Source organism: Bactrocera neohumeralis, chromosome 4 (genome assembly GCF_024586455.1).
Source record: "Bactrocera neohumeralis isolate Rockhampton chromosome 4, APGP_CSIRO_Bneo_wtdbg2-racon-allhic-juicebox.fasta_v2, whole genome shotgun sequence".
In the NCBI taxonomy this organism is placed as follows: Eukaryota; Metazoa; Arthropoda; class Insecta; order Diptera; family Tephritidae; genus Bactrocera; species Bactrocera neohumeralis.
The window spans coordinates 68,710,185-68,728,459 of NC_065921.1; positions in this window are offsets into that span (position 1 = coordinate 68,710,185).

Genomic DNA, 18,275 nt, shown 5'->3' on the forward strand with positions numbered 1-18,275 from the left:
TTCAACCTGCTTCTGGAGAAATAGTTCGAGCTGCAGAACTTAACAATTTTTCTTTTATAAGAGTGTACAGCCACTGGCGTACGCCGATGAAATTGATATCATTGGTCTCAACAACTGCGCCGTTAGTTCTGCTTTCTCCAGACTGGACAAGGAAGCACAGAAAATGGGTCTGGCAGTGAACGAGGGCAAAACGAAATATCTCCTGTCATCAAACAAACAGTCGTAACTTCATAACTTGGAAGTCGTAGATAATTGCGTCTATCTTGGAGCCAGCGTAAACACCACCAACAACGTCAGCCTAGAAATCCAACGCAGGATTGCTCTTGCCAACAGGTGCTACTTGGACTGAGTAAATAGGCAATTTTTCGACAAACAAAAACCAAACTCTATAAGTCATAATTCCCGTCAGCTATAAGAGGCTTGGACGATGTCAACAACTAATGAGTCGACGTTGCGAGTTTTCGAGAAAAACCCTTCTTAAAGATTAAATGAATCCTTTTTTAAATTAGCACGGCGAATATCGCATTCGATGGAACGATGAGCTGTATATATATGAACATTGACATTTTCAGCGAATTAAAAGACAGCTCTGATATTCGAAACATTAAAATGTTTCGACGCCGGGGGGAAGCAGAGGAATAAAAGACTCACCCGTTAACTAAAATTCGACCAGGTGGAGACCTGGCTACGCTTGGAATATCCAATTGGCGCCACGTACGACTGGCGCGCTGTTGTTAACTCGGCTATAATCGCGTAAGCGGTTTACGCCAATTAAAAATGAATTCTACTTACCCCTTTTTTATAAATACATACTTACGCGTCCCGTTAGTTTAAGCCGTTAGGTTAAGGTTTAGGCTAAGTCATAAAACTCCTGAAATAAAGAATTCAATTGTACAGTCAATTTATTTTTCACGCATTCCCAAGTAACTAACTGTTCTCAAAAAACTTGAGATTTTTCACAGTTTTTACTCTGGAGTGAGTATTATTCATTATTAAATCGTAAGACTCAGAATGTATGTTACGATCTGCACAACTATTACACAGCAAAATAATTTTGAAACCAAGTCCTCGTTCAGAAGTAGTTTAAAACTTAACATAAATTGTTGCAAGCACTGTTATAAAATTTAAAATGCTTTTCGCTGAGGCACCGAAACAACTTTAATTCGTTTCAGCCATTTTTGAATTAAAAACATTTTTGCGCTTTTTTGTTCTCGACTTACGTATGTTAAAAGATTTTCTTATTTCTTTGGAAAGCTTAATTTTCGCGAAAAAATTACAGAAAATAATATGAACGAGCTCAAGTTTATTGCTTGGCTTAGCTGCTAATACTGACTACCACTCTTAAGTATTTTCCAGTTTGGGGAAAGAAAAATAAAAATTTACATTTCAGGTATGAAAAAACACTAACCCACTGCTGCTTTACGCGTTTAAATACATTAGAAGGGAGCATTTACAATCGGCAAAGGGATAGTATTACCGGTAGGCGCTGTTGCTCCAGCCTTTTACTTCCAAGCACTCTGAAACGCCTTCTCAAATTTGCGTGTAACTTGGAGAATATTCACTGGAACGACATGAAATTTTCTGGGTGTATTCCAAAATATATGTATGTTAAGAAAATAAAATTTAAAAATCGATTTAATCGATATAATCCCTTAAAAGTTGGGCTTGAAATAAGGTGTGCTGAGATGAAACTATCTCACCTCGGTAGGAAGACTTTAAACAAGTATTTGAGTTATTCATGTACTGATTTTTTATTTAACTCTACAAGTATGTCTGTTTATGTCATTTTCTGGTACCATACTGAGTACTGAATTCAGTTTAAGTTTGGGAACAGATCTTGAGTTATTATGGATTGCATTAAGGTAGAGTCTGTGTCTCAGTTTTTTAGACTTTATCTTGTTTACTGGTTTTGAAACTTATTTTCAGTTTTGACATGATTGGTTCTAACTTTATATATAAAATTGAGTGAAGAATTTAGCTCCTATTGAAGCTAGAATTTTTTTGACTATCTGACTGTTTAAGTTAGTATTTGGACTGAAGTATATTCTAATGCTAATATGTTTTAAATAACTTTACTTTAACTAACCTTAAACTTTCAAGCCGCATCCCCCAAAACCGACACAATTTAGAATAGTTTTCAAAACAAGAAATATTAAAATAAATATATACTTTAATCAGCAGAGACTTTCACTTCACTTCCACTGCACAGCGCTATTGAGAAATTAAATGCTATTAACTGATATATTGAAGAAATCCATGCAAGCACTCGCACATTTAATTATATATCCGTGTATACGGGCCTTAATCCAGAGTAAACGATAATTGAACTCCCTCCGCTTGCACCAAGCTTTTGTGCAACGAATCGTGCTAATTCATAATTATTCTGTTATCTATTTTGTGGCCTGTGGCCAATGGTATTTGACCATAAATTCCGCTAATGCAGCTGTTTTTCCATGCACACCATACACACATGCACACTTATAAGCTCACATATAGCTGCTTTTGCTCTTAAGCTCGCCGCTGCTCGATTGTGCAAATTAGTGTCACTCGAAATGGTCATTTTCAATGTGGCTACATAACTGTATAACTGTGAAGCGGCAAGCGGAGAGCTGCAGTCTTGCAACGGTTCTGTAGGACAGTTAAATTGAATGTATATGTGTGTGCATTTGTGTTATCGCCTTTGGAAAATATGCATAGTTGGGAGGACCGTAGCAAGTAAGCGGAAAAAATTGCTATTCTAACTATCAACCGTTTGTGCCGCTGAATTTTTTATGTGCTCACCGGCACGTATGAGTAATTTGGAATTGTTCCGTTGACAAGTCGATTACAGTTTATTTTGATGGATAATTAAATGAAAATATTACTTCAGCTATCTATAAAAAAATTAAAATATTGTTGCAAAAATTGCGCGATTGTAGCGTTGAAATGGGTGAGAAATACGGTAAATATATAATATCCATTTTCAGTTGACTAGAAAGTTGATCATTTACAATCAAATATTTATATTGTAATATTCTTAAATATGAGTCTTTCAATGAATTTGTATCTCAGTAGTGCTTTAATTTAAGATGGATTTGTATTTGGGTTGCGGTTAAATTTGAATTCGAGCTCATATTGGGTTTGAGTATAAATTGAGTTCGAGTTCGATTGAGGTCGATTTTTAGTTCAAATTGTGTTCGTTTGAAGTTGGTTTTCAGCTAAAATTGAGTTTGAGTATAAATTGAGTTAAGTTCAAGTTGATTTTGGGCTGAAATTGAGTTTGAGTTCGATTGAAGTTGAAATTGTGTTTCAGTATAAATTGAGTTAAATTACGTTTATTTTGAGTTTAAATTGTGTTTGAGTATAAATTGAGTTAATTTCAAGTTGATTTTCAGCTGAAATTGAGTTTGAGTATAAATTGAGTTCGATCGATATTGATTTTGAGTTGAAATAGAGTTTGAGTTCGATTGAATTTGCGTTTGCCAGGATATATAAATACTTAAATTTGAGTTTATGTTCGTGTTTAAAAGTATATACAATATTTCAATTTTATTCTTAAGTTTGAAATAGATTTTCAGTTTGAGTGTGAATTTGTGTAGAAGGAGAGAAGTGGAACTCAAAGTTAAGCTTTTGGGTGAATTTTATGCTTGTCATTTTGTTTGAGTGTAAAATATTGTAAAACCAGTTTTATAATTGCTTAAGTTAGAATTAAAATTCGAGCTCTTGCTTAGATGAATGAAAGATAAGAATTGTGGTATAAATATTCGCCTTCAAATAATATTAAAGTAATATCTATATATTTTTTTGTATAAAATTACGCTTAAAACAAACAAACATAAAAGTAAGTTAACCAACTTTACCAAAATTATTGTGAAAGCTACAAAGCATCTGTTTTTCTGGCTACAACCACCAATACTACTACAAAAAGTCTGACAGTCACTAAATCATATTTTATCAAAAAAATATTTTAAAACATCCCCCTCAAATTTTACTTCCACACAACAAATTAGTAATCATTTCAATCATCACTTCTGTGACCAAAAGTCAAAATTCTGCGTTGCATACTTTGTGGTGCTAATGCGTAATAAATGTGTTTCTCGTACAGCCGACACAAGGCGTTGCTGGAGGCGTTTATGGCAATAATGTAGACGAGCCTCATTCACCAATATCCAAATTGTTGTGCAATTGATTGCCATGCAAATGTGTCAACATTCTGTTACCATCCTCAGTCAGGAGCCAGTAGTTTGACGTGTTGATTGACTCTTATTTGAATTGTTTGTGGTTTGTTGGTTGTGTTCTGGTTTTAATCAATGTTGGTTTTGAGTTTTAGTATAATTCTGCCTGGCGGTTTTCAACTGACTTATACTCGTATCTATTTAAGTACTTTAAAAAACATACTCAAAATATTCCGCAACGTCAAGTTGTTTTGTGAAACGCGAAAATTTTAGAGAAAATGAGTATTTTTTTGGGCAAATTTAAAGCTATAAATACGGGAGTAGAATTTTATTTTGATAATTGTTTTTAAACGAATATAGGCCAGAACTTCTCTTACAAATTAACAAGCATAAACTTGTTGGAATCTGAGCGTGTGCGCTCTTATAGTGTCGAAAGTGACGCGCTCAAGGCTAAAAGTAAAGTAGTTCGGGTTGATACACCTGAAAATAACCGCTGTTCCTAACGTCCCAGAGATGGAGGAAGCTGGCGTTGCAACATTCCATTGTCAAACGCTTAGGATCTTCTTGCTTTACAAGCCACAATACAAGCCACAGCCTCGAAGAGAAATATTGCGAAACGTTTACTTTATTTCAAAGAGTATATCCACCCTTATAACGAGTTGTGGAATTCTTTAAATTTTATAATGAAACTTCGGGACTATATATTTAAATGGATTGATTAAGGGGTCAATACGGTAATCTGGCCTGTTTTTTTGACATTTTTTTTTAGATATTTTTACTCTGCAATAGAACTTTTTTCACATATCATGGGGTATATCGTGGAGTGTATAAACAATTTTTTTCGGAAATGGCTGGGTGAATGAAATGCGTTTTTCACAGGCGGACACGATGTCTCATGTTTGGATTATCTAAAACACAAAAACCACAGTTATTCTTAAAAAGTACGTGATATTCGGACTTTATTCATATTCATCTTTGTGATATTCGACCCGAACACGTCGAATGCGGTGCCTCAAACGCTTCAAAACTCCAAGGTAGAATACCGCATTAACGTTTTGGCTGGGTGGAACAAATTCTTTGTGGACAATACACTTGGAAACAAATCAGCATTGTCTTCGCTTATGACTTCTCCGTGTGCGATTTTTTGGGCTTCGGCTCGTCCGGTGCCTTCCATTCAGCACTCTGGCGTTTCGTTTCGGGATCATATTGGAAACACCACGATACGTCACCAGTCATAATGTTGTAAAGGAAGTTTTTGTTCTTTTTGACCTCCTTAATGATGTCCATAACCATGAATTTCAATGATAATTTCGGCTGATTTTTGATGAATTCACGCACAGTTTCGATGAAATATCCGGTCATCACGGATTTTGATTGGCCCACATGTTGATCGTCATATATGTCGTCACGACCACTTTGAAAACGTTGAAACCACTCGCTCACTCTGCTACGGGATAGGCAATCATCGCCATAAACTTGATTCATCAATGAAATGTTTCGGTAAAAGTTTTACCAATTTTAAAACAAAATTTAATGTTGGCTCTTTGTTCGAAGCTCATTTTCACACCGATAACACAAACATACTGACACTTAAAACGCAATAACTTCACTTCCAATCAATGAAATGTCATGAAATTCTCACTGGACAGTCGATTAAGATAGCAGATATATACATAGATGGCGCCACCAGAGAGCGCTGTTTGAAATGCACCTTGTATAGTTGTTTGTGAAGCTGGAAATTGCTTCAAATACTTAAAATCAAAGTCTCTCGGAGCAAAGTTGCAGGTAGGTGTTTTGATAGGAGCAGAAATTAGACGGCTTATGGCTGGTATAAGACGGATCCTCAAAGTGAAGGGTGGGTTTCTTCTCTAACTAAAAATAAGTCGTCAAAAAAATGTCAAAAACATTTCAAACATTAGGTTGCTTAATAAGTCTATAAATACATTTTCTTCATTCTTATGGAGCCAGTAAATACGTGTACCGAGTTTCATCACGATACCTCAACCTTTTACTCAAGTTACAGCTTGCACGGGCGGACGGACAGACGGACGGACAGACGGACAGACAGGCATCCGGATTTCAACTCTACTCGTCACCCTGATCACTTTGGTATATATGTATAACCCTATATCTGACTCTTTTAGTTGTAGGACTTACAAACAACCGTTATGTGAACAAAACTATAATACTCTCCTTAGCAACTTTGTTGCGAGAGTATAACAATTTACTCGCGATGTGAGATCTGTAAAGAGATAGAAAGGGAACAATACCCCTTTAAAGGGTAAAGCAAAACTAAGGATGCTATAGAAAAAAGTTGTATTTTCAGAATTGTACGTAACAACACAAAACATACAAAAAACTAGTGCACTTACATATTTCCAAGAAGCTATTGTTGCTTAGTAAGTTTTATAGCATTTAATTGCTTCTCTCTTTTTAAAGTAAACACGTCAAACAAAAACTTGTATAACAAACTGTTGCATACTTTTGTGGATTGCCAAAGCTTCTAAACTCTACGGTTTACACTTACTGCATAGCTCAATGCAGTTCTGAGCGTTTTCCTGTTCCCTGTCATTCCATTTCTAACCATCCAACATAAGTTTTCCTTTATAAATGTCAAAATGGCAAGCACCTCGTTTCATTACCACAATGCTTCCAGCGGCGAGCTCCACTTAACACAGCATCTCAAATTCGTTGATAACTCCTTTCTACTTCCTCTTCATATTTTAAGCCACCTTTAACTGTACCTGTCATTTCGTGAACACCTGTGTGCGTGAAAAGTTTTTAATGATGCATACAACAAGCTGGCGTTTAGGCTGACCAACTCTTCTTTCCTCAATCTAATTTTCTCACCTCTTAACCACTCCCTCAACTTTCACAAACTGCTTTCATTTATACTAGTTGCATAAGGTTTCACCATGAGTCACGGCCAATGCGGTTGACTTGCATTTTGCCCCCAACTGTTTACTCCTAAATTTCAACAACTTCACGCATTACGTATACGCTCTGTCAACCTTGAGGGATTAACAATTTATTGTTTGTGCAAACGCGTTTTTACTTGCAACTTTCCAACAATTAAAACAATGCCACTAAAGTCAAATAGTATTAAAATTTTAAGCTTTGTTATTTGAAAAATTGCAACAGAATACTTAAACGAATGTAGACTGTTTGACAAGACAGAATATACTACCATACATACTATTATCAGTGGAAGTATGAGGAGTATAACACATTTTTGATAACCGTGTAGAAGAGTAAGTCTAATAAGCAAATAAGCAAGCCACTGACTCCAAATTTCGATAGTAAATTTTAATAATTTCGACTCGTTGTTGGATCGTGTACCTTTCCATGATGAAATGGCAAACCTTGCTGAAGAAAAATGTCGAAAGAGCGGGACAAAATATGTTGTCGTTTGCTGTCCTTATCGGTCTACTTTTGTAGCGTCCCTATTGAAAAATCCGTTCTTAGTTCACTTTTGCCATTTACGCTCCCCTAAAATTCATACTTTCAAATCAGAACTTCGCAGCCTCCATGTAATTTAGTTTTCGCTTGTTCCAAATTAGTTAACATAACTGATAAAGCAAATTTTGCGGTGGAAGAATGCTGTTGTCACAGCATGCAATGTAGAAGCTTAGTCGCTTTTGTCAAATTATCAAAGGCTGGTTTGTAGTTGTCATAGGCAACCAGCGGCAGCAGCAAGCAGCTGCAACTACAACAACAGCCTTAGTAACAGGTTTGACAAGAGAATTCCACGCCTCGCCAAAACAACAGAAACAACAGCAAAGTTCTGATGACCAGCGACGGGTGGGCACAATAAGCTGTCAGCAGCTGTCAACCTAAATGATTGCTAAGCAAAAGTGAATGCGCCAACTAAGAAGGAGGCGGGTGAACCGAGCATGTGCAGCGATACTCGTATGCGTTTTCATATTTATGTGAATGTGAGTATGTCAGAGAATGGATATTTTTGAAGGTATGCGTACAGTTGGCGATTTTAAGCGCAATTTTCAGCGGAGATTTTGAAAATGGCGAAATGTAATGTATACAACTGGGTATCCTAAATTTGTTTCGCGAACTTCGATACATGCTTTGTAGAATAAAGAGTACATGTAAATCAGGGTAGATGCATCTTTAAAGCCACAAAACCAAATATTAAAAAACAGAAAATAAAATGAAAATAATTTACAGGCTATGTGAGTAAAGAGAGGGGAAGGGCTATTGTTTAGTTTTTAAAGGTTAAAGCAAAACTAAAGATGCTGCAGAAAAAAGTTATGTGTCAAAATTATAGGTAGTGAAAATATATATTTTCACCCAACCATAAAATTTGTTTGAAAAATTCAAATATTCTAGTTTTGGGCTCTTAATTTTAATGTCGTCTTAATCTTTATGTCGTCTAAAAATCGAAAAAACGTCTCTTTCATTTTTTTCCATTTTAAAGTGCTTCTGTACTTGTCAATTGGACTGAATGTTTGGTGCGAGGATTCTTAGAAATAGTTAGAACAATAGTAATTCCACACTTCATTTTTAACGGGCAGAGGTACTTTTTTGCCAGATAAGCGTGAGCCTTGTGAAGTTTTCATATTAATTTTTTCAGTATAGCTTGGCATTCCATCATGGAAAGACTTACGCCTGAATGAATTTCCAAATCGTTCAACTTTATAACGAAAATTCATGTTCTATAAAAAATGTGTTTGCCCGCTTGGCTCAACTTATGGCCAATACAATCGGCCTATTGAGCATGCTATTAGCAACGCGCATCACCCATCTTGAGACCCAGCATTCATTATTGGATAATAATAGACCGAATAAACCACATCTAGCACACAGTGAAGAAAATATAGAAGCCGTAGAGTGTACACGAAGACCTTGGAGAGTTGATTCGGCGTCGTTTGTAGCAACTCAAACTGACGTACGGAACGAGCTCGCGCTTTTCTGGCTCAATAGTTTTGTAAGCAAGCAAAATTATGTCATTTGGGACGAAGAGCAACATGAAGGAAAAACAAGGCGACATTTGGTTTAAACAAGATGGTGCCACTTCTTGCACATCGCATGGGTCAATGGATTTATTGAGGAAAACTTCGTTGAGCAGATAATTTCACATTTTGAGCCAGTCGATTGGCAACTGAGATCGTGTGATTTCACACCGTTAGTCATTTTCCTGCGGGGATAAAGTCTAAAGTCAATCCTGCTTCGATTCAAGCCTTGGCGCAAAACTTCACGCTTGTCATTCGCCAGTTAACAGTCAAAACTCTCGTGAAAGTCATCAAGAATTGGACTCAAGGAATTGAAAGAGATACTTTTAAAAAAATGTCCTGCTTTCAATTGGATCGCTGCCACGCCTACAAAACGCCATTAAACAAAAGCCTATAAAGTGCCATAACTAGGAACTAAATTGCGATATAGAATTGTAAATTGGCATAGGGAATCACTGTAGCAAGAGGCAGCTATGGGCTGAATAGTTTGAAAAAGTGGGCGTGGTTTCGTCCCTATTCGCGAGATATCAACCAAATTTGGCCTTAAAAGTTATTTCGTATTTTTTCAACAGATGTCGTTAGTGTCGTATATCTAAATTGAAAAAAGTGGTGGACAAAAATGGTAAATATTTGTTTATTCATTTATTAATAAAATTATATGAAGTTTGATTGGAAATACGAAAAGACTTTTTCGACTACCCAATATTATGCTGACATTCCATGTTCCAGTGCGAAAACAAACGAAATTAGACCACAACTACGGCTTCTAGCGAACTATGGACCAATGAATACATAGTAAATAGTACGCTTGAAGTTATGAGTAAAAGTGTCAAAATCGGACCAAAATTGTTCAAGCCCTCAGGTACCGAATATGTAGTTCAAAGTTCTAAGTGCGAACTTTATATCGAAATTACCGATCAGTCTATTAGCGATATTATAGAAATTCGGAGAGAATCCTATCTTAATATTAGTATGACTAGTTGTTCAAAATTGTGTTGAATGGGAATGAATTTCAAACTTCCAGTTGACTTTATTCCGCATATAACGGCAAATGTGTGAGTTATTTTAATAAAATTGAGAGAGCGTGTTTTTCTCATAGCGTGAATATTTGTTCTAAGACTGAATAAAATCGGGTGAAAACTTTCCCTCCCATACAATTTACAAATTTTAAGCACCTGAAGGTATCTCCCTGGCTGTGATGGCAAATCGCAAGAGTATGAAATGTTCGGTTATACTCGATCTAAGCTCTGCCTTATTTATTTAATCAATGAATTTATATCGAAAGAACTTAACAGCTCGAAATTTGTAACGCAAATTTCTCTTCTATGCAAATAGTTAAATTTGAAGCAATATTATATAACCAGAATTTAAACGAAGCACATGCGCAAAAATCTTACAGCTTAGCCAGCAGCTTAAAGCGTCACGAAAAACAAGCTCAAAAAGCATGAAAAATACATACTTGTAAAATACTTGAAATCACCGCTTACAGAAGCTGTGGTTGTCGCAGGGCTAGAAGTTTAACCAAAAATTTGCTTCTAAACGCAACAAAATAAATAAAGAAAGTGCGCCTTCCTAGAATGTCACACGATTGTGGAACTCAAACTCTACAAGCAGTTCATGATAAGCGCATTACTTTTCAATTTGAGCACATAATTTTTCGCTCAAATCGTCAAGAATTTTTTAGGCGCAATTTTATGAGATTCTGATTACGAACAAAGAGCGACAATAAATGCCCAAAAATTGCGCGCTAAGACGTAAAATATGCATTTGCCGCTTACCCACAAGCGTCCTAAGTAGCTATAAGCTCTTATCGCACAATTTTCCAATTGAACACGAGTGCGAGTTGAAACGTTTACCGCCTGCACGAAAACAGAAAAGGATATGACATACCGTGGTTATGCGCCTAAAAGTAGGCATGTGACAAATTGACCTGCCAAAATTACGACTTAAAAATTTAGAGGAATTTTAAAAAAAGAGCATAAAAAGCCTATCAACACATTGTAAAAATGTGTACAGACAAATTTCGGTTTATATGCCAATATACGCACACTCAGGCATATGCGTATATGCTTATATATTTTGGTTGTTATATTTTATATATATATTAGAATCTATGTATAACATTTGTTTTATAGCGACATACTTTGATTTTGCTATCGGTAGTAAACCATTTCTCCTCTCCACCCACTCATAATGTGCTCAAAACACACAGAGAAAAAGTCGTGTCACAGCATACTTTAAGGCGTTCACTCATTTGTTATGAAAATTTTTCGTTGGCATCATTTGTTCGGCCCGCCTGCATCGTCTGCCAAACAGTCGCCGCTATCATTTGGCAGCAAGACCATTTGGCTTGCAAAGCAGTTAGAGTCTTCCAACACTCACACTGCTCGTCAGGCATACCTGCTAACGTCAGTATGCTTAACTATGTACTTCAGCATATTCGGCAGTTTCATCGGCGCTTTCAACAGTCATTTGTTGCCGCTGCTGGCCATCACTTCTGGTGATGACAACTTCAAGTGGTTGCCAGCTGGTCTACAGCTTGGCTGTTTCCGTTTTGAACGGACACTTTGGTTGTTGGCACAGTGTGTCGGCATGTGAAATTAGTGAGAAATATGTTTACGATAAAAATTTAACAAATTTAGAAAATCTTGGGAATTGCAGATAATAACGTTTATGCTGTCTAATTTGCAAAAGTAAATCCAAATTTTATATAAATTTTTTCTTACCTTTAAAATGACATTAATAATGACGTTTGATAAACGTTTTAATACAAATTTTAAATAAGGAAATAATTAAAAATAAAGCTGTTCGAAATAACTGCCAAATTATAATGCTAGAAACAAATTGGCAGTATTTACTTTCTAGCTGTGGAAATTTGAAAAATTTAAAATCGATAACAATTAATTAAAATTAGTAAAATTTTTATAAAGTTAAATATTTTTAAAGAAGTTTATTTTTTAAGTACTTCAATCCCACCTTTAATTAAATTCGAATTTACCACTATTTTTAGCGATTCACTTTGTGTATTTATGTAAAATATTTTAAAAATTTGTTTGGACTAAAAAACAACAGACCTAAATTGTGTACTAAAAATTTCACTAATTTACTACACTCACACTTAGAATTATTTTTACTACTGAAACATGAAGTAGTACGTATATGTTTTGTACTAAATTGCTTCGAATACTAAAACTCTGGTATTTAAGTTCAAACTAGTTGAAATACATTGTGAAAAGAAGTACTCGAAAACTTTAAAAAAACGCAAACTATTTAATTATTTATCAACATTTATTTTCTGGCCTTCAAAGTAATTTCCACAAAATGTAATACTCCTATGACAACAATGTTTGCAGTCCTCAAAACACTTTTCATAGGCACTTTTTGGGATGGACTTCGGCTCCTTTAGCGAATTTTATTTTATCGCTTCGATCTACGGAAATTTCAGTTTGGGGAACATGAAAAATTCACACGGAGCAAAATCATGAATTGAAAAAAGTTTTAGTACACAATTTTTAGTACCGCTTTTTTTGTACTAAAAATTTCTTAAAATATTTTGCAAATTGCAGATTGAGTACCCATCGTTCTTTAAACTAAGGTACTTAAACTATTGTTAATCTATATATATATATAAGAAAGTTGTGTTAGTTACACCATTTATAACCCAAGAACAGCTAAACCGATTTGTCTGAAAATTGGTGGGGAAATAGCCTAGAACCAGGGTAAGGACATAAGATACTTTTTATCTCTTTATGTCAAAATTTAATACAACCCCTAAATACAAAAATTATATTTTAAATCATAAGCATTTGTTCAAAATTCATGTTTGTAGGAATCGTTTGAATATATGCATATAATTTTAAACAGATTCTTCAATACAATTGCTTGGTATTAGGAAAGAACTGCAACCAAATACGCAGTGAAATAGATTATAACTGGCTAGTAATCAGTCGTTGAGTAGGTATTATACCACCTACATCCCGAAAGATTGATGTCATTACCTTTCCAGTCGACTTTATCGTCTTTCCACGCCTGAGAACCGGTTCATCATGTGCAGTCCACTAGAATGACAGTCGATTGGACTTCAGTGGAAAATGATGGAGCTATGTTTCTATTGTCACACACCGACGCAAAATTCATTTTTATTACAATTAAAAAGCACTCAAACACTTCTCATAACAAGTAAATCGTTTTTTTGTTGGATTACACTGTGGAACATTTTTGGGATTATTGTCTGGGGGGTGAGAAATTCCAAGTCAGGGTGATGGTACTAGGTCAGTATAGTAAAACCCTCAAAGGGTTTGGCGTTCGAGAAGAAGTGGGCCTGGCCCCGCCCCCTACTAAGTTGTTTATACATATCTCGGAAACTACTATAGCTATGTCAACCAAACTCTACAGAGTCGTTTCCTTCAGGCATTTCCATATACAGTTCAAAAATGGAAGAAATCGATAATAACCACGCCCACCTCCCATACAAAGGTTATGTGTAAAATCACTAAAAGTGCGTTAAGCGACTAACAAAAAACGGCAGAAACACTCAATTTTACGGAAGAAATGGCAGAAGGAAGCTGCACACAGGCTTTTTTTAAAAATTGAAAATCGGCGTGGCGTCGCCCACTTATGGACCAAAAACCATATCTCAGGAACTACTGGACCGATTTGAATGAAATTCGGTACATAATATTTTCTTAACACCCTAATGACATGTACGAAATATGGGTGAAATCGGTTCTCAACCACGCCTTCTTCCTGTTACAACTAAGCGAAAAAACATCAAGATCATCATCAAGGAAAAAATTTAAAAGGTCATAAAAAAACTGACACATACGAACGCCAAACCCTTTGAGGGTTTTACTATACTGACCTAGTACCATCACCCTGACTTGGAATTTCTCACCCCCCAGTTTAGCTGTTGTACTGTGTTATGAACTTGCGAGGTACCAACTTTGCACAATTTTCAGTTCCCTTATAGTACCAAAAATTATCTACACAAATGTTTTGAGTATGCTGTATCACATATGGTACCAAAACTGTTTTCAATATTGGCTGCTTAGCATAAAAACTTTATTTTTTAAACCACATAAATATTTTTTTAATCAACTTTAGCTTTAATTTTCAAATTGGACGCTTTGCAAAAAAATCGATTTTTGTCTATGTCTATTAGCGGAAATATTCACCGAGTATATTTTTAACGAACCGTTATATTTCAGCTGTAAAATTTTATTTTGCACAAGAAAAAAGCACAAGTGCAGTTCCTTTTTACTCTTACTCACACACACACACATATGTTTTTCAGTCGAGTTCAATCGGTAGTGGCCATTTTTCACTTCATTAACATTTTTGCACACTTTTATAATGCTTCGAGTGAACACACGCACACACAACTCTACAAAGGGCACTTACACATACTTATGAAAAGGCATATTAATGAATAAAATGAGGTGTGTATATGTTTTTTTTTTTTGTGTCGGAGGGGGAATCTTCCAAAAGATACTGCCTTAGACAGGCAACATGCACGATTTATATTACTCGCTAAAGATACACCTCTTTCGGGATCACGCCCAATTAGTATTATCTAACTTTACTGGACTTGCGTGGCAGTACGCCTACGTACTAAACCCTAACTCCGGCTGCGTTAGCTTGTATTTGGACCTGCGGGACCACCGTTAGGTATTACTTCTCAGGACCAAGCTGGGCGAGAATGCCTCTTCAGAAACTCCTTTCGTGGTTATTCAGCTGGTCTCAAGCTTCTTCGCTGTCGTTCTCTTATCCTGAGTTCATGGATCGCTATTGCGGCCCTCTCTCTCATTTTCGCCCATACCAACTTTGATTGCAACATGTGGCTTATAATATTGTCAGGCGTCATCCTTTGATATATTATTCCTTCGGTCGTAGTTCTCTCCATTACGAATCTCTAACAGAAGAAGAAGATATGCTCGGCGTTTTCGTTGGCACTGCTGCAGAATGAATATTTCGTGTCATCGTCGTGGCCGAATCTGTACAGGTATTCCCTGAAACAGCCATGGCCTGTCAAGAATTGCGTCAGATAAAAGTCTGTCTCCCCATGTTGTCTCTCAATCCAAGCTGATACGTTTTTAATGAGTCTGTGCGTCCATCTTCCTTTTTCTGCCGCATTCCATTGTCTTTGCCACTCTTCGAGGCTAACCTGTCTCTCCTTTTTTCGCTCGTCAGCTGTTAGACGCCTATTCATTACTTTAGATTTTAGGTATGCTCTACGTAACTCTGAGGCCATTAGGTCCGGAGGCATAAGACCAGATATGATACTGGCCGCTTCATGTAAGACTGTTCTGAATGCACAGGCCACTCTGATGGCGCATAGCCTGGTCACTGCCTTTGCCTTATTGGCATTAGTTTTTTGGCGCAGTGCTTTTCCCCATATAGGGGCCGCATACATCAGTGTTGACTGGCTTACTTTAGCTAGTAGAGCTTTCCTGCTTTGACTAGGGCCGCTGTAACAGCAGCTGCCTTGCTACAGGCTTTTTCCATATGCGCTTTGAAATTCAATCTCGTGTCAATCATAACGCCAAGGTATCTCAGGGAGTTTTGCGTTGTGATGTTGGATCCATCGATATTTGAGGTGACCGTTTCTAATTTTTTCCTGCTCGTGACAAGCGCCGCTTCCGTCTTTTCTCCAGCCAGCTGCAACTAAGTTTCAGTGAGCCAGCCCTTAATTTTTGCTGTGGTCGCATTACAGAAGTTTTGAATTTGAGAGAGCTCTTTCGCAACTATCGTCACAGCAATGTCGTCCGCATAGCCAATTATTTGTGACTCTTTTGGCAGCGGTAGGCTTAGCACCCATCGTCGCAGTACATAAGTAACGGACCCAATACGAGTTCCTGTTTACTCCACCTGTCACCACTTAGCTTTTAGGGCCGGCATCGGTGTCGTACAGCAGATAGCTACTGATTATCCTTAGTAGATATTCCGGAGTGTTTCTTGCCTCTAAAGTCCTAATTATATGTGGCCAGGATGCAGGGTTAAAAGCATTTTTCATGTCAAGTGTGACAACTGTGCAATATTTTTTATCGCCATGCATTCACCTGGTTCCCTCTATGGCCTTGGCCGCGATGTCCGTAAATTTTCCGACTGCGTCCACGGTGGATCGACTGCCTTGAAAAAAGGTTTTCAGACAAGCCGGGTAGCTTTTTTAGCTACTATTGTTCCAGACGTTGCGATAACTTCTCCAATATTTTAAGCCAGTGTCGGGGATCATTTGCCAGTGGTCTATACGCACCCAAGCTTTTTTTCCTGGGAGCCGCTTCAGGCGCCATTTTTCCAGCATGACTTTTGCTGGCGAAGATGGGAAAACCATTAGTCTCGTTTAGTACACCTCGGGGAAAATGTTTTCGAATCTTTCCGCCACTTTTATGGGAATCCCGAGTGTTTCTACCTCCTCCTCGTCGATTGGCAAACTTATTTGCATTCAGCCTTTCCACTCTTTTAACTCATTGCATTTCAAAAATTTCTCGGTAATCTTCTGCTCATGCTGCTCTTCCGATGGGAAGAGCGTTTTCACCACTTTCTAACCAGGCCACCTTCCTGGTTTTTTTTTCCCCTTGACCTTGCCATTACTATTTTATAGACGTCTCTCCACGCATCATACCTCCTCGCATAGTCCATCAGCCAAAATGATCACAATTTTAAACTTGTCTACTAAGTCACACTTTGGATACCAATGGCGACTCTCGAGGTCGATGTTGCTGGCGAACGTTGACCATAATCGATCCGCGGCCATTCTTCTCGAAGTTTTTCTGTTCTGGCGTTTGTTCTGCCAAAAATCTTTGGGAAGGCGAACTCTATGACATTGCTTCTTAAGCTAATCTCCTCGTTCCACCGATCCAAGACCGGGGGCGCGTTTTCTTTTTTCTACAGGCCGCGTCACCCTTTGGCATTTCAACTTGATTAAGTCGGTGGAGCACCCATTTTTCCTTCCAGCATGAGGTCGAAGATGTTCTCATCTAACGTTTCCACCTTCCATCTTTTTTTCCGTGGCTTTTTTAGACTGCCTTGTTTCGCAGGAACAATCTTGCCGATTGCATACATACATACATATCTATTCCCTCGTTAGTGTTCGTTCCAGCTACTAATTTGTTTGTGCCGAACATTTGAGTGGGCAGTAAAATATTCAATTTCCATTTTTAGAAGATACTAGATGGATAAGTTTTTTATGTCGTTCTTAGTTTTGTAAACACAAACAGGTAGAAATGTATTAATGAGATAAATCAAAATGTCTTGAACAAGTATACTTATATACACAACTTAAAAGTTGTAATTGTAGTACATATAGCCAAAAATACATTAAATTTGGTTTTCAATTCGAGCACCTCAAAATATTAGTTTCTTCTTCTTTTTTATAGGCGTAGACACCGGCTATGCAGTTACAGCCAATTCCTTTTCACTACTTGGCGCCAATTGGAGATTCTAAGTGCAGCCAGGTCCTTCTCCACCTGGTCTTCCTCTTTCCTCGCAGATTTTGTGTCGAATACTTTCAGCGGTGGATATAGGAGGACGGTTTTTGTTCGTCGAGAGAGGACTTTACTCTCAATTGGCTACTCAGTCTGAAGTAGCACCTGTTGGCAAGAGTTATCCTGTGTTGAATTTTTGGGCTGACATTGTCGTTGGTGTTAATACTGGTTCCAAGATAGATGAAGTTATCTACAACTTCGATATTATGACTGTCAAAAGTGATGTGGGAGCCAAGTCGTGAGTACGACGACTTTTTGTTTAATGACAGGAGATAACTCGAACTGCACTCAAGACGTGTCTTCCGTCTATCACAACATGATCGATCTGGTTAGTGGTTTTTCGATCCGGAGCCAGCCAGGTGGCTTGATGTATTTTCTTATGCTGGAATCTAGTACTACAGTTAACCATATTTCGGGCTCCGGCGAAGTCGGTCAGCCACAACCCATTTGGGGATGCTTCATCGTGGAGGCTGAATTTACCGACCGTAGTGCCAATGATACCCTCTTTGCCCACCATTAAGGTCCCCAAGCTCGATTTTGATATCACGGCAGAAGAAGCTCTCATAGGAACGCTCCAAGTGCTCATAGAAGGCATATTTGTTCACATCGTCCTTCTCTTCCGTCGGGGCGTGGGCGCAAATCAGCGATATATTGAAAAACTTCGCTTTGAT